Raw genomic sequence first — 24,418 nt, 5'->3', positions numbered from 1 at the left:
TGTTCCACATATTTAGTGAACCACAAAATATACCTTGAGGAATGCTTCTAGTGGCTCTGTTCAGGTCATGAAATAAATAAGGCACACATTTTTTTTCTTTCTCTACTAGATATGATGCTTCAGGCACATATGAGGGTGGATGGGGGGTGGGTGGGAGGGGAGGGTGGGTGATGGGTATTGAGGAGGGCACCTTTTGGGATGAGCACTGGGTGTTGTATGGAAACCAATTTGAAAATAAATTTCATATATTAAAAAAAAAAAAAGAAAGATCAATACATCCTGCACAGCCAACATTTTTTTCTGAATTTATTGGCTTATTTATTTCTGAGACAAAGTGAAGGTCTTTTCAGCTGTCATGTAGGTGAATAGTGAATATTGAATTTGGTAGAATCACTTTATGATCACGTTTAAAACACACTGGGTCCAGTCTATGGTCCTCATGAGAAGCAGCCATGCAGAGACACTGAACATCCGTGTCACTGAAACTGATCCCTGCTCATCTCTCGTTCGCAGTGTCTTCTTCTGTAATAGGACCAGACAACTTCCAATATCATCAAGCTCTAGAACTTGATGGACATGTCTGCATCTTCATTTAGATTTGTTACACAAGTCCTGTCCCCACTTTGTGCTTCTTCAGTAGGTGTGTGCTCTAAGGCTGGAACTCCTGGCTTCCCATCATCCAGGGTAGAGTGGCAGGAAATGTCATGGGGAAACAAAAGGATCTGATTTGAAGTGTCACATCAGCTTATTCAAAAAGATTTAAAAGGAGAACTACACATTTTTCAGGTTAACATCTTTTTTCCTTTTGACTCTATAAAAACACAAGGTCCCTTATAACCTACTATTCTCAGTGGAATTTGTATTTAGATTAAAGAATGGCTTAAGAGTTCTTTAATGCACTGAGGTTATCATTGAAATATTTATGGCAAATTATAATATAAAGTAACAGCCTCACTCTGTGACTGGTTAGCTTAGTTATAGGGTCATAAAATGATAAAGTATAAAATTGGAGGGGAACTTGGAGGTCATTGGTCTGACTCAAAGCAAAACAGGAATCCTCCAAGCTTTCCTGAGGAAGATTATTCACTCTCTGTATTAACTAAACCAGTGAGGGCAGAGTCTCAGTCTCTGGGAAACTAGTTCCAATCTGGGGCAGCCCACTCTATTGTTTGCACAGCAGTGCTGCTTCCCCAAAGCCCTGACACTAACTTACAATGATGGAGCTCACTTGAAATTTCTTACTACCGGCCTTTTTGCCACAAAGGTTAGTTGGCAATTAGATATCTCCAATAGCAACTGAATATGTACTTCAAATTCTGGACAAAGAGTCACCTGCTGACCTTAGGCACAGGCTTACTCCTAATCTGGGGCTTGTTATTTCAGCAACAATTGCTGATTTTCAACATTCTTTCATGTGCTCTACCACATTAGGCCTTCCAAAGACTCCTGAGGAAGAAGTTAGAGCATTACTGATGTTCATCAAGAGAAAAGAAGTCTCAGGGGAGTTAGGTGATGGATCCTAAACCACACACTCCTGGGTATGGCCAACCGGACTCCAACTCTCAGGTCTTCATAATCTCACTGAAGGGTCTCAGTGGTGTTGCATCTACCATTGGTGTTCAAACACTAGTGTGTATTGGGGTTGTCTGGAATACTTATTGTAGGTGTAGATTCCCAAAGATGCTACCTCAGTGGCTCTGTAACATGTGTTTTCCAGTCTCTCATCCAAGTCTGTGGCTGTGTGTCTAGGTCAGGAGATTAGACTATGATCACAGACCTTTCACTTCTCATCAGCCTTTCTGGCAACAGTAGTGAGTATGAAGTACAGACTTCTATGCCTGCTATGAGGAATATATCCCACGGAACCCCTAATAGAGGTTGTTCAACAATGCTGCCTATTTGAGCTTCCCAAGTAATCTCTGAAATATCAAAATATTCCCAACCTGATTCCCATTTTACCCTACTCAGGATTGCAAGGAATATTAGTCTTTGTGATCCAATCAATCATTTATTCATTTAGTTATGTTTTATTACTACAAACCATGGAACTAGCTATTTTTTGTTTCTATTTGTAGTACTCTGGACACTGTTAAACTCCTTTGAATAAGCCATAGCTGTAAACCATGAGCTATTTATCCTATAAATATTTATTGAGGGGCTCCCTACCATGTAATCAACACAATGCAGGTTTAGAATACAAAATACAACAAAATAGGCATGTTTTTGCACTCTTGCAGAAACTTAATTTCAGCCTCCATTGTTTTTTTTTTTATTTTTTTACATTTATTTATTTTTGAGAGATAGAGTGAGACAGAGCACGATCAGGGGAGGGGCAGAGAGAGAAGGAGACACAGAATCTGAAGCAGCCTCCAGGCTCTGAGCAAGCAGTCAGCACAGAGCATGATGCAGTACTTGAACCCATGAACCATGAGATCATGACCTAAGCTGAAGTCAGACGCTTAACTGACTGAGCCACCCAGGCACCCCTAGGCTCCATTGTTTTAATTGAGATGTTATTCTTATTACAGAGAAAGCAACTGATCACAAAGTATGTTATCTATTATTTGATATAGAATATCTGCTAATGATTGTTTGGAGTCATCTGGCATTATAAAGTCAGACTTGGTAATAAAATGATGAAAAACAAACATGCATATGCAAAGAGACAGATGAGGTGAAGCCATGTGACTGTGGGAGGTGCTGGAGGCTGACCAGACATTTGACAATAAGTGTGACACTACACTAGTGTGGCCTGAGAGCAGGGACCAGGTGTCATGGTCAGGAACAACTTCAAGAGCAGAGCACATAACCCATGGTCTCTATGTCTAGTCTCTTAGGGGGCTAGAGCAGGGAGGATAATGAGTCATGTTAAGGATGTTTTAAGAATGGATAGATGAATGCATGGACAGACGACGGGTTAGAGTCTAATATCCATTAAAGCAGAGAGATTGTGAAGGATTTTGTTTTTTTTTTTTATTTAGAACATCAAATTTGTCTCTTAAATGGTAAAGAAAGGGAAAAAACAAATTATTCTGTTTAATTCTTATCATAAAAGAAACAAAGGACCCAGTAGCTAATGTAAAAGTGAGACCTTATGAGAAGGAGACAGTGTTACCTTAGAACTGGAACATCCATCCCAGTTTCGTCTTGGTCTGCTATGCCCACCCACTCTCAAAGTGCCAGGAACTACCTTCTATGAGCCCCATTTCTGGTGACAGACTAAGACCACTTACCCTGTCTCACTTCTATCTATCTGCAAAATCATATATTTATTCCATTCTCTATCTTTCCTGGATTCAGAGATCATCACTGTAAACAATACATAAATAAAATAAATACATAAACATCATAAACATTTTTTACTGAAACTTCACTCTCTTATCTTTCTCTGCATCAATCACACTCATTCCACAAAACTCCAACCCTAGATCACTTCAGTGTCTGCTGTTGTCACTTTTACAAATATGTTACTAAGCATCATTTGAGAAAAACAAAAAACTCCATACATGGTGCCCAACCTAAAATTGTGAGAACAGACCTCCTATATTTCCATAAAAAAGCCCTCTTCCCCAATTTTCTACAGAGACTTCAAATTTCTATAGCCCCCTCTTCATCTCATCTCCTCTCCCAGCAGATATTCTTCACTATAGAGACAGACTCCACTCACAGGGAGTTTTCCAAACTTCCAACACCCAACACAGATGTGTGCAGATGAGAGTCTCAACCTGCCCCATCTTAGGAGAAGAGGCCTCCACTGCACCCCATTCTTTCTGTCTACCTTTAGGGACAGATTGTTTATCCTTCCTTTCCTCTCCTTCTGACTTTTTCCCATCAGCATGTTAACCTAACTCAGCTTATGTTAAAAGAAAAAATCTACCTCAGTCACACATCCTTTTGGTAATTTCCCAAACTCTTGGGATTGTCCACACTCACTGTGTGCCCTTAACTTCCTTCCAATCACTTCTGAACACAGACCATCCAGCTCAGGCTGCTTATCATCAGGGTCACACTGACTTCTTCCCTTCCAGGTCAGATGGACTTCTCTGGGCTCTATGCTAGGAGGTTTTCAGCATCAACCAGCACCACTCCATGCCCTTCTTGATACTACACCAGCTCATTTCTCTACACACACATTCTACCTGCTTCACAGCCTCTGCATAGAACCTTGTTGCTTAATGTGAGTATTCCTGTGGGGCCTTAGGATTTTGTTTTTCTTATTATCACCTTTTCTCTGGGAGAGCTCATTTGAAGAGTAATGATGGCTTCAATTTATATAGTGATAACTCAAAAATCTACAATTTCAGTACAGATTTTTCTTGTACAGTTCAGTCATGTATATCCAACTGTTCACTGGATTCTCAACCTGGATATCCACAGGTACTTTAAATATGGATTGTAAACATGGGATAGTACTGGAATATTGTGTAGTCAATGTTAAATAAAACATTGGTTAGTTTGTGGACTCATTTTATTTCTCTGTTTAACATTTGTAAAAACAACTTTTCTGGAGTAGATTGACATATTCTGTTAAAAACTTACAGTGACCCATTTTGCTTGCACTGTTGCATCACAAAGGATGTGACCAGGGACCATGACCTGCTGATGTGTATGTATATTTACATACAGACAAACCACTCATTAGATACAAGGTAGAAATATCAAACCAAAAACTTTGCCTTTTTTAGGTCGAATACCCAATTCCCAAAGTTAGTTACAGTGGGTTTGTTTTTATTACAGGATATATTCAGATTTCTGTATTCTTCATTTGATGTAACAGAATGCTATTAATCTAAATATTTGTAAAAGTACTTATATCCAGATTTTAAAAAATAATCAGCAGACTCAACATAGCATTGATCATCTCTTCTCACTGCCCACAGAACAAAACACATCAGAATATGATGCACTCCTCCTCCAGATCTCTCTCTCTCTCTCTCTCTCTCTCTCTCTCTCTCTCCAAAAGACCCTACTATCTAGCAGTTTCCCATCATCTCTGCTCCTGCCTATCCCCACATCCAAATAAATGCAACTATTATTATTATACTTCTTAATGTACTATAGGCTTTTGAACAGTTTTCTTCATACTCATGTTCTTTTGAGAAGAGGCAAAGGGAGCAGCCTGAATATGGGCTTCTTCAAATGTGCTGATGAATATTTTGACCTGGAAAACCAATAGGAGTCATACTGTTTAGAGTTACAAGGTGCCTTAGTCTATATATGCTATGCTATGCTACGTTAATAAATAAAAGCCAAAATTCAATTGATTTAACAGATCCAATGATGGATGATTTGTGTCTCACTCAAGCAAAATCCAATGGAGTTGGGTGGTAGTCTTATATTTTGTACCTCTGCCACCTGAAACAGGGAACCCAGGGTTCCTGGGTTCCTGGGAATCACAGAAAAAGAAGAGAGGCCTAGCATATCATATGGGATATGGTTAAGGTCCAGACTTGGAAGTGGTTTACATCATGTAAATCTACAACCCACTGCCCACAACAGTCCTGTGGTCACAATCAATTACAACAGAGGCTGGGAAATTAACATTTGGTTGCACAACAGTCTCGATCACAGTAAGGAATATGTTTTGTTTAAAATGCCATGTTAATTAGAAAGAAGCCTAAGTTGAACAAATCTTAAGCAAAAAAAGTTTTCAACACTAATTAAATTTGATCATCTTTAGTAAGATAAAAATGCAGTCCTGTTTCTTTGACAAAGGTTTAGAAAGAAATGAGACAGAGACTGATGAGCCTTACTTCTGCTGCAGCAATCTCTGGAATATAGTATCCGAGGGTGCTAGTCTTCTAATCATCAGGAGCTGGAAGGAGAAGCATACAGAAGCCTGATTGGCTGGGAGTTTTGACAGCTAACATGGTATCAGAAGATAATTTAACCTCTTCTGGGTTCTCCTGTGGCACTCACCACTAAAAGCTGGTGCTTAGTACAATCATGTCTAAGATCGTCCACTAATGATTGCAACCACGCTGAAGAGCAAATCTCAGGCCTCACAAAAGTCTTACAATGGGAGCAGGACTAACAGGAAAGTTCAGTGGGCAGGTGGTGCCACTGTTACCTGCTTTGTCCAGAAGTCTGATAAACCAGCCACTCTTCTTTCTGCAAGAGCTTGGGATTAAGCAATCTGTTAAACCAAGAAAGGTTATCCATTTACATCAGAAAGAAGTTTTGATATGTTGCTTTCAGCTGGCATCTGCCAAACTTTCTCCATAACCCACCCATAATTTAGGACTGCCTCCTCCACTGATGTTCAAATCACCATCCTCTGGATTACTAAAGTGGACTCTTAATTGGATTTTCAGCTCCCCTGGTCCACTAGACCTGTTCTAGGCAGTAGAGTCACTTCCAGCCTCACCTTCAATTCGTTCTCCATACTGGAGTCAAAAGCATGGTTTGCCTAAATAAAACATCTAAATGTCATGGTCATCTTTAAAATGCTTCCAGCTGCTCATGCAGTATAACCTGAGTTCCATGGCTTCATGACCAGGTCCTTCTCACCTCTCCACTTTCACCCTTCCCTCCTCTCCCCATGTTGTATATAGATTGGCATTCCTTTTTTTTTTTAATTTTTTTAACGTGTATTCAGTTTTTGATAGAAACACTGCGTGAGTGGGGGAGGGGCAGAGAGAGAGAGGGAGACACAGAATCTGAGGCAGGCTCCAGGCTCTGAGCTGTCAGCACAGAACCTGATGTAGGACTCAAACTCACGGACTGTGAGATCATGACCTGAACTGAAGTCAGACGCTTAACTGACTGAGGCAGTTACAGGTGCCGCTACAGATTGACATTCTTTACCTTCCTTGGAAGTGGCAACATTTTTCTAATTCCTGATCCTTAATATACCCTTTCCCCTCTGTCTGAAATGTTCTTCCATCCACTACCACCTAACTCTTGCCAAGCATTCAAGTCCCAGCTTAAGGCTTTCCACAGCCACCCTGCACCAAGTTGGAGAGATTAAGGTCACCTCTTGGCAACTTCCACCACCCTGCAATTGCTACTCCATGTTTATTGCCTCCTTAGACAAAACTATTTAATTCATCATTCTATAATCAGAGCATAGGACAGCAGAAGAGGTACCAAATAAGCAATTATCAAATTAAGAACTTCCACTCTACCCCTTTCCATCTGGCTAATTCCTACTTGTCATTCTGACTTCAGGTGTCACCCCACTTCTTGAAGTCTACTGTGACTCTAGTTTGGACATGGCACACAGTGATTCTCTCCACCATGGCCTCCATCTCACTGTGGCATAATTGTCTGTCCCCACCATTTGAAGAAAGGACAGAGATGGTGTTTACTTGACACAGTATCTCCAGTTACCATTACAACCCCCAGTACAGAGTTAGCACCAGTGAGATCTACCAGATGCAAGAATGAATCCAGCATAGCTTGCTATCTAAGCTGGAATTTTGACATAGTCTGACAGGCAGACAAATCATGGTTGAGAAAACCTTCATAAATTATCTTAATTAACAAGAGGTACCCAATTTTGTTGACCTCTCTGGGAAGTATCTGCCCTCCATGTGTGCATGGAGGTGCATTGGAAAGATCTTCCAGGGAGAGACTAGGTCATTCTCTAAAACCTCTCTGGATCTGCTTCAATGTTCAGACAGTCTCTCAGGCAAAGTCCAGAGTCCTACCACTCCAACCTAACCATTATCAAGGGGCCCTTCACAGTGATTGTAAGGTCATTTTGTTTCCTGATACCCAGAGACCAAGTCAGACCCATGAGTCTTATTATAGTAATATCAGTGCAAAATGAACAAGATCAATCCTAGTAAAACAAATAAGGTCCTTCAAAGAATATGGGTTTTGCCAGTATGTGGTCACGATGCATTCATATTTTTTTATCAACATTCACTGAATATGTGATGAGTGCCAAGGGAGAGATTAAATGCTGCACGTGCATGAACACTGCATTCCTTATAATTGTTTGAGTGGCAGAAGTTATCTCTGTTTCCAAAGATGAAGAAACTGAAGCTGGGAAGAGTTAAATAAATGGCATGGGGTGCCAGGCCCCCCATTCATGTAACCCAAAGCTTATGTTCTATTCTCCAAAATCCTCTCATGGACAGGATCAGTTATTTGTCAACCATCACAAAGAAGACTGCCCACAAGAACTATTTCCCTGCCTTGGCCAGTCTCAATCTTCTTCACTTTTCCCTTCACTCATGCTTCGTGAAGCCCCAGGAGTCTCCTGGAGGAGTCTTCATGTGTGCTAGTGTGTCATTCACCCCCGAAGCACCACAGCCTCCTGCCCAGAGCTGCTCTCAGTGTGCTGGGGTAAAGGTTTCTCCCTCCATCAGCAGGATCTGAGTCTCACTGCCTGGGGACTAATGTCTTCTGAATTTTAGTCCAGACACCCTGCATTACATAAGACCCAAATACAGTTCCACAGGGAACATGGGCAGGTGATATCTACGTTACTGTATTTCAGTCCCATGACCTGTCTCTCCCTGTGGCACTAGAGCAGCCTCCCTGTGCCTTGACCTTTTCTTCCTTCTCCTAGCAATCCCTCAGTCGTGAAAATAGATTCTTATTGGCTTATCTATGTCATCCTTTTAGGATTTATCTTGGGATATGGCTACATAAATATCTTCTTACTACACTTGAGAGTCCCAAGTATGAACATACAGAAACAGAAATAGCTGTTTGAACTAGACACTATAAAGGACAATAAACTAAACAGTTCTCCCTGGTCTGTGTGTGCTTTAACTCAGCTCCTATACCCTTCACTCTCTTCCCTGAGGGGAGGGGAGATTAAACTGTGGAAAACTCAAGCTCCAGAATCCTGTTATGGCAGTGTAGTGGTGGTGACATTCTTCCTTCTCATCCAGGAGCTCATGGGCATTCCTGTGTGATTCCCTCTGTGCCTACAGAGTGCTCTGCTATAGAACTGCTCTTGGAGACACTTATGGGGTGGCCATCTCCCATAGTCAATGAGAATGAACTTCTATCATTTATGGGTGTTTCATATGTCCCCTGTGCAGTGGACTCACCTAGGAGTATTGTTGTGACATTTCTGGTTTTATGAGAAGTCAGGAAGATAGCTCTCAGCCCTTCTTCTGAAGCCCACTTGAAGGACTGTAGCTTCTGTGCCAGCTGCTTTGGAGGGAGAATGCATGAGAACTACCTGTGGGAATGTGTGGGGCAAAATGGAGAGAATGTCCTAGGAGGAAGAGAAGAGAGAGTAACCTTGAGACCCACGTGAAGATAAGTCTGTGGGCAAAGATATCCCAGCTGCAAGATTGAGAAAAAAAAAATGCCAGGAAAGGACAGCATGTCCTGGGCTCAGGGGAAGTTTTATCTGGGCTGAAGGCACCTTTGAGGGGAGAGAGATATACATCACAGAAGCTTTTCTGCTTCTGTACCTTGGTCTGGTCCTATTTTGTTATGGCTTTATCTCCACCAGCATGTAGACTGATGTGGGACAGTGTGCCTTGATAAGCTTGCTTCTGAAACTCGGCCCCTCTGCTTGCTGGGTGGTGCTGTCATGGGGATTGCTACTGGTGAGTCAGTGATGCAAATGTCTGTGTAAGGCTTGTGGCATTTGGAGACACACACACACACACACACACACACACACACACACACACTGCATTATTTCACAGCATTGATGAGTCCCTGAAATAAATCATCTAAGTTACGTAGCTTGATTTGTGTTGGAGATCTTTAATGATTTTACAATTGCCATCCAAGAAACCCATAAAGTGGCCCTGAAGCATTTATAGTGTTTGTTTGAATATTTAATAGGAGCCTCTGGAAAACTGTTTTATCATGCACTACTTAGATTGGTAGGTGGATTGCTGTTTTATTTGGAGAATGATATACTTGCTAATCTTGCTATACAAAAAATGCTTTTATAGAGAGGTGAAGTTATGTTTCCTAGGATGTTCCAGGGTAGGGATCATTATTTAAATATTGTAGGTTGGAAAATCAAACTGATAGAAACACAATCTAGTATTAAGACCCTTCCACTCTTCCTAGTCATCAGGGTGTCTACAAAGGTTGACCCTTCAACTTGGCCCTGGAAGTGCAGGATCCTTCACATCACAGGCACTAATGAGTCAAGGGAGGTCCTCTCTTGTGAAGTGCTCTCCCTAGAGTGTGGCAAGGAGCAAGGTCAACCTGGAAAGAAATCAAAATGAGACAAGATATAGGGAGTTGGGACTGGGAAAGAAGAGTCTGTGGTTTCTCTGTTACTTTGTTTCTCCATTTCTTTACAACAGAAAAGACAAAATTCATAGGGTCAATATCAAGATGGAGGCATAGAAGGAGAAGGCAGGAAACAGGCTCATGGGCCTGGCTTTTTTTGGGGGAAAATTCTGAAGTCTGACCCACTATTTTAAGAGGCCATCCAAGTGTGTATTGTCTAAAATGTGCTTGTATCTAGGTTGTTATGTGTAGATTTGTGTCCTCTCATCCTCAGGAATCTGGCAGGGATGCTATAGCACTGCTCTTGGAGACACTTATGGGGTGTCCATCTCCCATAGTCAATGAGAATGAACTTCTATCATTTATGGGTGTTTCATATGTCCCCTGTGCAGTGGACTCACCTAGGAGTATTGCTGTGACATTTCTGGTTTTATGAGAAGGCAGGCAGATAGCTCTCAGCCCTTCTTCTGAAGCCCACTTGAGGGACTGTAGCTTCTGTGCCAGCCGCTGGCAGCCATGGGAAAAAGAGTTGTGGAGATCTGGAGAATTCTAGCCATTTGTCTTTACTAGATCATGACTAACATTTAGTGTTCTTGGCAAGTAAAATGGTTTATACTAAGAAAAGAACTCTGAAATATCAGGGTTTGTAAAAAGACAAGAATATATCAGGTTTTGCCCATCATGTATCTGTGACACTCATGTTGTTTTTTATGTGACAGACTTTGTAGACAAATAAATGCCTGAGGAGCATGGCTGGAGTGAAGCTGCAGTGTGGTCCTGGGGCTTGTAGGGGACAGCGGTGATGCCCCTTGGCCTGACACACAAGTCAGGAAGGGCAGTGATTGTGTGGGACAGAAGTAGCCCTGAGGGAAGAATGGCTGGGAGCTGGGAGAGTCCACTGGGGGCTCTGCTGGGTCCTGGAGGACCCAATGTGGGTGCCCAGGATGAGTAGACAGCTTCAGGCTGAGAGCAAAGAGCTCTGACTGCCAGCAATGAAGCAGATGGCTCTTTGGAGGAATTATTATCCTGATACCTACTGGGTGGGAAATCCAGTCCTCAGATTCTTGCATAGGGATTCTTGCAGCCAGGAAGCTTCTCCTGCCCAAACAACTTTTCCTAGATGTTTTCCTAGGACACCTGCTGTTCATTATTCTGTCTTCACTCAACAGTGCCACCTGCCTATGCCATGCCAGGCATGTTCTAAACCTGGAGACACGGCAGTGACCAAGTGAGACCCAGATCCTGTCTTCACCAACTCCCCAGGCTAGGACAAGTCACGTTAGCAAGACATGAGAAATTGAGTGTACAAACATGAAATGTTAGGGGGCGTCCAGCTGGCTCAGTCAGTGGAGCATGTGACTCTTGATCTTGGGGTTTGAGTTCGAGCACCACGTTGGATGGAAAGATTACTTAAAAAATAAAGTATTTTTAAAAACAAGTAAACAAACATGAAATGTTAGGTCAGGATCACTCTGAAACAATGTGACAAGGTTCTGGTATCACAGTAGACTTTTCAGCCTTGGAGATTAAACAGTTGCTAACAAAAGCAATTTACTTAACATTCTTCTAAGAGAATAGAGACGGTGTGGGGCTGGATTTGACTGGCTTCATTTCAGAACTCCTTTCAGTATTAAGAAGGGAAAGGTGATTATTCCTATCCTGTGTGTCCTAGTGATATTGGGAGGAGATGGACAGCTGTTCTATAAACTAATAAATGAATACATTTTACAGTAAAATGAGTATATACACATTACATAAATAGAATTATGTATATGTATTTTTAATCCTAATATATGGTATGATCCTTTAGAATCCAACCATGTCTAATTGGTCTTTAAAACCACAATATAGGGGTGCCTGGGTGGCTCAGTCGGTTGAGCATCTGACTCTTGGTTTCAGCTCGGGTCATGATCTCACAGTTTTGTGGGTTTGAGCCCTGCATTGGGCTCTGCGCTGACAGTGAAGAACCTGCTTGGGATTCTCTGTCTCCCTCTTTCTCTGCCCCTCCCCCACTCATACTGTCTCTGTCTCTCTCTTATTATTAAAATAAATAAATAAACTTAAAAAAACACAATATACATGCTGTCAAAGGTCCTTTATATAGTTTTTTTTTTTTGGTAACAGATGAATATATGAATAATGTAACTCACATATGAGTAAGGCATGCATCTTCAGCTCTGGAATGTAATTAAAGCACTCCCTGTAGCATCTTAAAATCTGTGAACCCTCAGTAGCTTTCTGTCTTATCCTCCTTCTGCTTCCAACCTCTCCCTCCCAGTAAGTCCCTGGGCTCTTACATGCTTCCAAATGTTCCAAGGGCCAGGGCTGTCGTACCACTCCATTCAGGGAGACTTACTGTCCAGCAGTGACCTGTGCTCTGCACACATGGGGGAGAATCCCTCAGCACTCACCATGCTACAAGGCACAGACAGTACCAGGAAACCTCTGCTGGTCAATGGAGACCACTGCCACTGGGAGAGTGGGGCACTCCATTGACCCTGGTGTCCCATAATCACCACAATGCTGGAGCCTGTGCAGGCTGGAGTAGGAGGTCCAGCTCAGGTAGTGTGAAGAGGCCTTCAACACAGCTGGACCTGACTTTCACCTTTTGTGGCCACACCATCACGTAGCCTCTCCTGATCCCAAGGGCCCCAGGAAGGACAATATCCAATCACACCTAGTTTTGATGTTCAAGTACTATTGCTCATAGTGTCATGACTCTTTAAATCACTTGGAGCCACTGCTTCTAGGAGCAGCCTATCCCTGGGACACAGATGATCATGAGCCCCTAGACCCCAGAGTCAGACTGACTGTTGGTTCTTTTTGATTCTGGGCCAGCTTGGCAATCAGCTTGCCTTTTCATCTCGTTCAAACCTTGAGAATTTTATTTAAGGGGACTTGTTCATCTCCATCCACCTGGAATTTGTGATCCCAGGCCATAAGGCTCTCCCCAACAGGTGTCAGCTGCTTTGAATCTCAGGCAAAAGCATGAGATGTCCTATCCATTCCTTTCCCTAAAGCCTTGGGCTCTGAGCATTCGTCCACCCTACCAAGCAAGCTGACAGTTTGGCACAGGAATAGGAATAGTTTCTTAACAGAGAATAATTCAATAAAGCCCTTACTCAGTAGATTTCCCCACTATTTTAAAATTAGAATTGTTTATTTTATTTATTAATGTATTTGTATACCAGTTTCCTCAACAATCTTTATCATGTTCTTTTTTTTAATATATGAAATTTATTGTCAAATTGGTTTCCATACAACACCCAGTGCTCATCCCAAAAGGTGCCCTCCTCAATACCCATCACCCACCCTCCCCTCCCTCCCACCCCCCATCAACCCTCAGTTTGTTCTCAGTTTTTAACAGTCTCTTATACTTTGGTTCTCTCCCACTCTAACCTCTTTTTTTGTTTGTTTGTTTCTTCCCCTCCCCCATGGGTTTCTGTTAAGTTTCTCAAGATCCACATAAGAGTGAAACCATATGGTATCTGTCTTTCTCTGTGTATCATGTTCTTTAAAAAGGCATTGGGAATAAAAATAGTTATCTTTTCTGATTCCAGAGGCTAGGGAGGTATTGGGACTAGAACAGACATGAGGTAGTCTGACCCCCACACTCACTAGTGTATCTCACTGCACTTCTGGTAGCATAATGGATACCACCACCTGCAGCCAGTGGAGGGCAGTTCAGAGAATGGCCACCCAGCCATTCCTGTTAATTTATCTGGATGTATCAGGTGATTTTAATGCCAGTGAATGTGACCAGATTTACAGCCTGGAGTCTGGAGGTGAGGACAGCAGCCTTGGGCATTTTATTGAATACCCCCTTGGCATCCATTCAGAAATCCCCAACAACTCCCAGTGGATGAGCATGACAAGAGTGTATGTGGAAGTGCTTCATAAACTGTAGAGTACTAAACAAATGTGAACGGCAGTTAACAGTAATTATTACTGATAATACCCAGGAGAGGTCAGAGCTCTCTCATCAACAGTCTGGCTTTCTGGAAAGCAGTGGATTTAAGACACACACAGCTGCACACTTAGCCCTTTGGAGACTCTCAGGCCTGGTTCCCCAGTACCATTGTCAGTGTTTCTCATGTATGTTATGTACACTTTCCCTTGTCAGTTTCCCAAGGATGTTCATGCTCACCCCCATCACCTTACCTGTTAACATTTGCCAGGTGCTCTCTCCAGCTGAACTTGCTTTCAGAGCTCTTTGTAGATGAACTTTCACACCTCACCAGAGCCTCTGAGGTGGAGCCATTATTATCTAATCTCTGTTCTTCAGATGAAGAAACTGGAGAGGTGAAGCACTTTGTTCAATGTTAAAAGGGAGAATGCAAGTACAAGGCAAATACAAGTCCTGGCACACAGGAAGAGCAGAAGGAGCTGGACTCATGGTCAGAAGAGGAACTGTCACCTACCTATGAGCTCTAAGGACTGTTAACCTGTCCTGACCAGGAGAAACCACTGCTTCAGTCTCCTGCCTTTTGATTTGTGCCATTTTCTACACACACACACACACACACACACACACAGTGATATTGTGTTTTTTAATAAGAAATATATATTTAATTTTCATCCTCTTTCTGGTTTTCCTAAAACCCTTGAAATTTCCTAAGGTTTGAGAGCAACTAAGGTGTCCTTTGTTATGTTAATAGTGATTCTTGGAACCCAAACAGGGCTGATTGCCAGGGAGCCAACCCTGTGATTAAAAGGTTGAAACTGTCAGTCCCACCCCTGACCTCAGGAGAGGAGAGTGGGGCTGAGGTTCAGTTCAGTGACCCAGAGCCAATAATTTAATCAATGGTACCTGTGTAAAGAAGACTCTGTAAAACCCCAAATGGGCTGGGTTCAGAGAGCTTCTGCATTGGTGAACATGTGTTGGTGCTCAGGGGAGCAGCACCTGAACACCATGGAAGCTTGGTGCCCTTCCCCCAAACCTCACTCTATGCATCTACCATATAGCTATTCCTGAGTTATGTCCTTGTATGATCATCTGGTGATCTAGTAAAACATTCTGAGTTCTGTGAGCCTTTCTAGCAATACTTAAACCAAGGAGAGGTATGATGGGAACTTTTGCTCTGTAGTCTGTCAGAAACACAGGTAACAATGGGGGTTTATGTCTATCATCTGAATTGGGGGGAGGGCAGTCTCGTGGGACTAAGCTCTCAATCTGTGGAATCTGATGCTATCTCTGGGTAAATAATGTCAAAACTGAGTTGAATTTTAGGAAACAAAGCTAGTATCCTGACAATTCCTGGAATGTGTGGGGAAATTCCCCCTCCAACACATTGGAATTGAGTCTAGGAACCCAAAATACACACACACACACACACACACACACAGTACCTCAGCATTCCCTGCCCAGGCCTAAATGCCCCTCCTCTGTGCTTCCCAGACCTTCTGCTTCTCCTGCAGAGCATATAAGGATGCAATCAAGATTGTAAGACCCTGGAGCGTCTGGGTGGCTCAGTCAGTTAAGCGTCCAACTTCAGCTCAGGTCATGATCTTGCGGTCCTTGAGTTCAAGCCCCGTGTCGGGCTCTGTGCTGACAGCTCAGAGCCTGGAGCCTGTTTCAGATTCTGTGTCTCCCTCTTTCTCTGAGCCTCCCCTGTTCATGCTCTCTCTCTCTCTCTCTCTCTCTCTCTGTCTCAAAAATAAATAAACATTAAGAATTTTAAAAAAAATTTAAAAAAAAAAGATTGTAATGCCCTGAGAACATGCGCATTCTTTCCTGTGCATTTCTGTAAATACATACCCCACACAAAGATCTTCTTATAGGAGATGGCTGTATGATTTTTAACTTGAATTATCTGATGCTTGGGAAAAGAATAAGGGGTATACAATTTGAATTTCGCATATTTATTCATTGATTAACCTCATGAACATCGAGTCATTGATCACTGAATGTGTTCTATGCACACTTTCTTCTTGCAAAGTGGTGGTATTCTTTGATATGACCAGCTACAACCAGAAAAAAAAATGACAGGAAATATTTCCGAATTATTTGGTAAATATAACACTAGGAGAATTGTTCTTGGCAATATGAGTATGAAGTACATTGCTATGGAAACCAAAGGAAAGATGAAATTAATTTAGGCCAATCGTAGAAGGTTAGAGTCCTTCAGAGGAAAAATAAAAGGCTATATCTCATTACAATAAAATGGATTTCCCATTCTAAAGAAAATATATGTCTTCTTTTCCTTGTTCCCTCACTGTGTCCCCACTGTGCTAGAGTCAGACACTTTCACAAGAATAAACACAGATAGTGAGAAGAACATTGATGAATGGTTCCCATTCACTCACAGCTGGGCCATGCCTGGTTGGGACTGGCGGGGGGAGACACACAGACACAAATAAGACAGGAGGCCACAGTCTTCTTTTGACACATACTACAACTACTAATTTATTCTCCATCTTTATACTTTTGATATTTCAAAAAATAGTGTATCATCTAAAATAAGACAGTTCATAACTTTGAGATTAGCATTTTTCACTTAACATTATTCCTTGAAGTTCATTCAAGTAGTTGCATATCAATAGTTTCTTGCTTTTATGGTTGAGAAGTAGCCTATGGTGTGGATTACTGCAGTCTGTTTAACCATGTGCCCAGTGAGTCATTTCCAGGTTTGGCCTCTATGAACAGAGCCCCGATGTGTTTGTTTTTTGTTTTTTGTTTTTTTTAATCTCCTTTGAGATTTTCTATTTGACCCAAGGATTACTTAGAAAGAAGTATGCTGCTTAAATTCCGTGTGTTTGAAGATGTCCTTGTTGTTTTTCTTTGATACACTTCTACTTTGTTTCTATTCTAAAACACACTCTACATGATTTCCATTCTTTTAAGTTAGTTAAGGTTTATTTTATGACTCAGGATATGTTACATTATTAATAAAACTTTGAACACTTGTGTAAAGTTTTTATGTGAAAATAAGTTTTTCTTTCTCTGGGAACAATCCCATGATGTGTAAGCACTTGAATAGAATGTAGATTCTGCTGTTGTCACTTAGAATATTCTATAAATATTAATTAGACATTTTTGTGCAATGTTGTTCTGATCTTCTCTCTGTCTGATTTTTTTCTAGTAGTTCTATACATTGCAGGGAGAGGAGTGTTTAATTCCCCAACTACAAATGTGCATTAGGTGATTTCTTCTTTCAGCTGTCAGTTTTTGCATCATGTATTTTAGAGCCATATTGTTTTGTGTATACACATTTATTGTTATTCTAAGCCCCTTCTCTTTCTCTGCTTATATCTTGCTCCTTTGGCTAGAGAGAACAGAATTTTTAAAGTTGTTTGTCTACATCTGTTAGAAATCCTAGCCTTCATAATTAGCCCCGGATAGACTAGAACCAACAAATACTTTTATTTAAATATGTTTATTTCATTTTCATTAATGTTAGAAGCTAATTAATAAAAATAACATCACATCCATAAGTAAAATGACATTACTTTGACATTTTCCTCCGCTCTCCCAGAGAAGAGGATAAAGTTTCCCTTTACCCAGCTGAATCAGGAGTTTAGGAATGCCTGGGAGGCAGAGAAATGGGTGTTCTAACTCCTTGGCTAGAGACTTGTTGAAAAGCAAGGAACCATTGTTTGCATTTGTCTTTTCTCGTGAGGATGTTTTGTGGATATTGCAGGTCAAGAATGATGCTGTAGGCAGGGTTGAGAAACAGTAGCTAACTGTTACCAAGCAAAATTAGGATGTTATCTCTAGGATTTATGCTTTGACCAGGTAGTGCCTATGTTTGAGTTGGTGCCACTTCAATCTGTCATCCCCACATGGTGACCTATGAATTTCCTCTGTGTCCTCAGACTGCATGCTCACTGCAGAGAGAGAGCCAACTGCATACATACGTACACCCAGGCACCATGCAGGGCCCACTACATATGTTGCAGCCTGCTGAATGGAAGTTTCTACTGAAACAGTGTAAAATAAGAGATGCAATAATTCCAAAGGAGCTGCCAGGACATGTGCAGGATTTGTAAAGAAAGCTGGTTACATGTGTCTTGAAACCACTCACCCAAAGTTGGAATATAAAATGTTAGCTGGTTGGGAATTAGAAGGAAATTTGGTGGGGGATATATTTGGAGGGAGCTCCTGGAGCCTGTGAGTCTTGTTCTCCAAACAAATGAAGAAGCTCAAAAGAGAGAATCAGGTCTTGTTTGACCCTGTCCAATAGAATCAAATGGTAGCAAATAGGCTAAAAAAAAAAAAAAAAAAAAAAAAAAAAAAAAAAAAAAAAAAAAAAAAAAAAAAAAACAAAAGCAACCCACAACACTTGAGACCCACCTTTGTATTAGTAGGAGATGAGGATGAAGAAACAAACATACAAATGAAAAACAGTTGATGAACATGGATTGTGCAGCTCATATGGGTCAAAGAAATCACAGGTGAGAGACCTGTTACGCTGAGGGTTCAAGAGAGGGAATTAGTTTAAATATCTTCTGAGCCCAGAACAGAAGGCCAATCTACATCATGAAAATTATGAAAGAACTTTCTTGCCTCCTTTAGCTCTCTGTCTCCCAGTTCCTCTTTCTTAGAAAGATGGTAGAGGAGAGAGTGGACAGACATAGATCAGGCCACACCTCACCTTAGGAAGGCAGGATGACCATGTACTTCTGGTCCCTATGAGAGAATTGAGAAAAAGTCTTATTTTTAAATGTACTCAGAAGCTTGGATTAATACCTGAGATTATAAAATTTTAATTACTGAATTACAGTGTTGGATAATTTAGAGTGACCATAAGAAATCTCATTAATAGGGGCACCTGGGTGGCTCACTCAATTAAGTATCTGGCTCTTGATCTTGGCTCAGGTCATGATCTCATATTTTCATGAGTTTGAGTCCCATGTTTGAATCCCTGCTTGGGATGCTCTCCACCCCCCCAACTCTCTCTCTCTCTCAAAAGAGATAAACATTAAAAAAAATGAAAAATCTCAGAGCGCCTCTGTGGCTCAGTTGGTCAAGCATCCAACTTCGGCTCAGGTCATGATCTCATGGTTTGTGAGTTCAAGCACTGCGTGGGGCTCTGCACTGACCACTCAAAGCCTGGAGCATGCTTCGGATTCTGTGTCTCATTCTTTCTCTGCCCCTCCCCCACTCTTTCTCACTCTGTCTCTCAAAAATAAATAAATGTAAAAAAATTAAGAAAGCTCATTAACAAATAATGACAGGAAAATCTTTGTCTCCACAGAAGTGGAGGAGATAGCAGTGGACAAGATAGCTACATTGCATAAATACATACAGGAAGTAGAAGACAAAAATCATAATACTTTCTGATTACAACTAAAAGGTTTGTTAAGCCCTGCATGTTCTGTCATTTACTGAGAGCCTTCCATGTGCTAGGTATCATATTGGGAGCTTTAGGAATGAAATGCCAATCTTCCTCAGAACTCTTGTCAATGTCATTGTCCCCTCTTCATACAGGAGTCAACAAGATCCAAGATATGTAACTTGTCTAAGATAATGCAGGTAGGAAGTGACAAAGTGATAGACTCAAGTTTGTTTGGCTCCAAAGAACTGCCAGTCAGTTCTTTAACAAGTAACTATTGGACATTTCCTATTTACCATTGTAGGTACTGAGGAAATCATGATAAGCAGAATCACACATCATCCATCTTCTTATGGAGCCCGTAGATTAGTGGGTAAGTGAGACATGAATAAAATAGAAATACTAAAGACAGGGTTCCTGGGTGGCTAAGTCAATTAAGCATCCAACTTGATTTAGGCTCAAGTCATGATCTTACCATCGTGAGATTAAGTGCCTTGTGGGGCTCCATGCTGGGCATGGAGACTGCTTAAGATTCTCTCTCTCTCCTTCTCTCTCTCTGCCCCTCCCCTGCTCATGTGCACCTGCTTGTTCTCTCCAAAAATTAAATAAATAAATAAATAAATAAATAAATAAATAAATACCTAACTTAAAAAAAAAAGAAAAAACTACTCAAGTAAGATAAGTGCTTCAAAGGAAATGAAGGTGGTTCTAGGTAAAGAAGAGGTCTGACTTTACAGACCTTATTGGGAGGATGAGAAGATAACTGGGTGGGAGAAGGAAGGGAAGGGAGAGCATTCCAGTCAGTGGGAACAACACACACACAATTCCTAGGAAGGGAGGAAACTCGGGACTTTGAATACCAGGGACTGGAGTCAAAAGAAGGTCCAGGAGGCTGGGGATTAGCAAAGGCGGGGAAGAGAGGCCTTGTGAAAGGAAGCTGGAGAGTCCACGCAGGGCCCATGCATGAGGCTTGTCCATGGCAAGGAGTTTAGTCTTTGTCTTAAAAGCCTGCCAGTGCTTTCTTCCCATTTTGCAACTGAGACCTTAGGTCTACCAGCTCACTGGATTCCTTTCCAGGTAGGTGTGAAGTCCACATTGGGGAGTCAATACATCATACAAAGAGCAGAGGCTCTGAAAGGTGCCAGACAGACCTGGTTCTGCTATTTGTTAGCCATGAGACTTTGGGCATGTTGAGTTACCTCTTGACCTTCAGCTCCCTCACTTTAATATGGGAACAATAATAGTGACTACTTCATAAGGTCATAATGAGGAATGAATTAGATTATGTAAAGCGAGTTACACCCAATCATCCCAGCCTGTAAATGTCCAATAGACGTTAACTATGGTCCCTGCATTGTGCTCAAGGAGACCTGTAGGGACTCTCTTCTCTTTTGGCTTCTAGGAAACTAGTGAATGATTCTTTTAAACCACTGGTGGCACAAAAATTAAATTTTGGGAAGGGAAGCACCCTTTTTGACTTAATAATCAAAGAATAAATTTCTGACCACACATCTACCTCTATTCTCATTAGATAAAGTACAAACTTCCCTCTAGGGCATTCTGTCCTGCCACCCCATAGTGGCACTGGGAAATAAGAAAATAAAATAAAGTTTATTAAGAATATACAGGGCTGCCAAATCAGAGAAAGGATGAGAACACATCAAATATTCCCTCACTCAGCATAAAAACCCAGGCACGTCTGTGTCAAGAAGTGGTTGGGAGTAGATAAAGGAAGGAAATGACATATTAACAAAAGGTAGAGAGCAGTAGTATTTTGTCACTCTGATATCAGTAAACACGAGGAAATGTGTGAAGTTGTTTCAAAGAAATTCTGAATTTTAGAATTAAGACCAAGAGAGTAAACTGAATTTGGGAGAACCAAGTTAGGGAGAACATAAGAAGGAGATTTATGGGTATAATTACATTCTTTTCCATCCATCTAGATTAACTAATATTGCTAAAACTTGCATTGATTAAATAGCTGCTGTGTTCTAGGACCTGTGTTTATGCTTTACACTTCAGGATATGACAAAAAAACAGATTTTGTAGATCATGGAAATATCTCATTTTTCATCTAAATTTTCACCAACACTTAGGAAAATGACACTGAAGTGATCTTTAAATTTTCTGTACATTAATTTCTCATGTACATCAGTAATAATACTTACTAATAGGGTTATTGTTGAGAGAAATTAAATGGCCATCAAGTCAGATTCCAATATTATTGGATTGCAAACCCAATACGTGTAGTTTGGCCTGGGCTGGGTGCTATGAGCATTACTTAAAACAGAGCTAAGCACAGATTGTGAGGATGATACCCAGGGCTTGGCAGAGCACCTGTCTTCAGCATGGCTATACCCCCATCACTATGTTATCCATACCAACCTGGAGTGTCTGGATGACCCCTCTCTTTTTCACATTGAGTACTGCGATGATTCCTCTATGAGAAACACATTGCATTAGAGCACGGGCTCAAGACATTTTTATCAAATGAAATGCAATCAACCATATGAAATTTCAGAGCCATGACTCAATTTCTAGTCATGGCAACTGGAGATGACCTTAGACATTGATGCAACAGAGAAGTACACAGTGTTAGCAGAAAGGGCAACCCATGTGTGGTGTAGGTGGTCAGTGGAAAGCCAATGGTTGCAGTTATATTAGCAGAGGTGTGCATGCAGTTTAAGAAACTGCTCATAGACCTCCACTTCTAGCCAGATGAACAGAGACCGAATTTATCCCCTGCCTAAAGAAAGCTAAAAATAACAGTAAAAGTAGACAAATTATAAAACAGTAGTCTTCAAGATACTACATATCTGGCAATAAAACCTGAAACATATAGTAGATGCATATTTAACTTTCTAAGAAACCGCTAAACTGTTTTCCAAAATCGCTGTACCACTTTCTTTCTTTCTTTTCTAATTTATTTTTTCTTACATTTCCAGCAGTATATTTGAATTCTAGTTCCTCTTTATGCTCACTAGCATTTGCTATAGTCAGGCTTATAACTTAAACATGCTAATGGGTCTCTGGTGACATCTAATTATGGTTTTAATTTGAATTTCCTTGATATATTTTGCTTTTGGTCTCAATACTAAAAAAAAAAAATATTTACCCAAAACAGGGCACAATTTTTTTCTCCTTTGTTATCTTCTGAAAGTTTCACAGTGTAGGTCTTATGTTAGATCTATGATCCACTTTGAGTTAAATTTTGTGCATCATGTGAGGTATGGATTTTGTTACTATATTGTTGGGCCCTATTTGATAAAACTTTGGAGTTTTAACTATATGAAAGAGATCAGTTTGTAGCATTCTTGTTTTCAAGGCAGAAATTTTTGTTAGAAAAGTCTATTTTCTTCATTCAATTTCCTTTTTTTTTAATTTTATTTATGATTTTCTTAAATTATAGCTGACGTACAATACTATATTCATTTCAGATATACAACAGAAGTATTCAACATTTATATACATAAGAAAGTGATCACCAAGATAAATCTAGCTACTGTGTGTCACAATACAAAGTTGTTGCAACAGTATTAACTATACCCCCCATATTGTACATTGCATCCCCATGTCTTATTTATTTTATTACTGGAAGTTTGTACCTTTCAGTACTCTTCCCTTATTTCACCTATACCCTCACCACCTTCCCCTCTTGTAGCTACCAGATTATTCTCTGTATATATGAGTCTGTTTCTGTTTTGTTTGTTTTCTTTTTTAGATTACACATATAAATGAAATTACATGGTATTTGTCTTTCTCTTACTTATTTCATTTGACATATTACCTTCTAGGTCCATCCATATCATCATAAATGGCAAGATCATTTTTAATGGTTGAGTAATATCCCATTGTTTACATACCACATCTTCTTCATTCACCTATGAATGGGCAGTTGGGTTGCTTTCATATCACGGCTGTTGTAAATACTAGTTCAATGAACATAAGTGTGTATGTATCACTTTGAATTAGTGTTTTCATTTTCTTTGGATAAATACCCAAAAGCAGAATTGCTGGATCATACGATGGTTCCATTTTTAAATTTTCTGATGAGTACTGATGTTGAGCATCTTCTCATGTGTCTATTGACCCTGTTTGGAGAAATATCTATTCAGGTCCTCTGCTCATTTTTAATTGGATTTTTTTTAATATTGACTTGTGTGAGTTCCTTATAGATTTTGGATGTTAACCACTTATTGGATATATATTTTTCAAATCTCCTCTCCCATTCAGTAGATTGCCTTTTCATTTTGTTGATGGTTTGCTTTGTTGTGCAAAAGCTTTTTAGTTTGATGTAGCCTCATTTGTTTGTTTGTTTGTTTGTTTTGTTTGTTTGTTTTGCTTTACTTTGCTTTGCTTTTCTTGCCCTCACCTGAGAGGACAGATCCAAAATAATATTGCTAACACTGATGTCTAAGAGCTTACTACCTCTGTTTTTTTTTTCCCCCCAGGAGTTTTATGGTTTCTAGTGTTACATGGAAGTCCATACTCCATTTTGAGTGTATTTTTGTACATGGAGTAATGAAGTGGTACAGTTTCATTCTTTAGCATATAGTTGTCCAATGCATCCAGTTTCTTGAGAATAATAGCTTAATTCTAAGATAAAACCATTTGTCAATACAGGCAAAATGTAGTTTCTCACGTTATTGAAATTTCTATTTTAATTTTTTTTTCCAGGGTGAGGGAAGGAAAGCCAACTGTGGTTTACCATGGTTGACTATAGATAGATAGAATGTTTAAATTTGTCAATAAAAATTTGTAATGTTTAAATTTGTAAAAAAATGTTTAAATTTGTAAATAAAAATTAATGCAAATGCAAGCTCTGAAATATGTTAGCACAATGGAGCAGGGTGTGTTGGGGTAAGGCAGTCAGTCTTTTTGGTGGAAACCACAGCAGGAAATCTAGATTACCTATCTCCAGCACTTCCATTTACAAAACAAGTGCCTAGCAATAAGTGATTGGTATTGATATAATT

General features: G+C 40.5%; 1 long non-coding RNA gene across 1 annotated transcript; it reads right to left on the bottom strand.

Annotated features, from left to right (window-relative positions):
- Positions 1-5,058: 5,058 nt before the first annotated feature.
- LOC109278854 (uncharacterized) lies at positions 5,059-14,399 on the bottom strand. Its single transcript, XR_002085862.2, has 3 exons — positions 14,329-14,399; positions 5,754-5,815; positions 5,059-5,161 (listed from the first exon to the last, which is right to left on the bottom strand). It is a non-coding gene; the product is annotated as an uncharacterized LOC109278854 (long non-coding RNA).
- Between the last annotated feature and the right edge of the window lie 10,019 nt (positions 14,400-24,418).

Source organism: Panthera pardus, unplaced genomic scaffold, assembly GCF_024362965.1.
Source record: "Panthera pardus isolate Hobbes unplaced genomic scaffold, ASM2436296v1 HiC_scaffold_10, whole genome shotgun sequence".
Classification (NCBI taxonomy): Eukaryota; Metazoa; Chordata; class Mammalia; order Carnivora; family Felidae; genus Panthera; species Panthera pardus.
The sequence above is the reverse complement of the archived record's forward strand: the minus strand, read 5'-3'. Positions and strand labels throughout refer to the sequence as shown.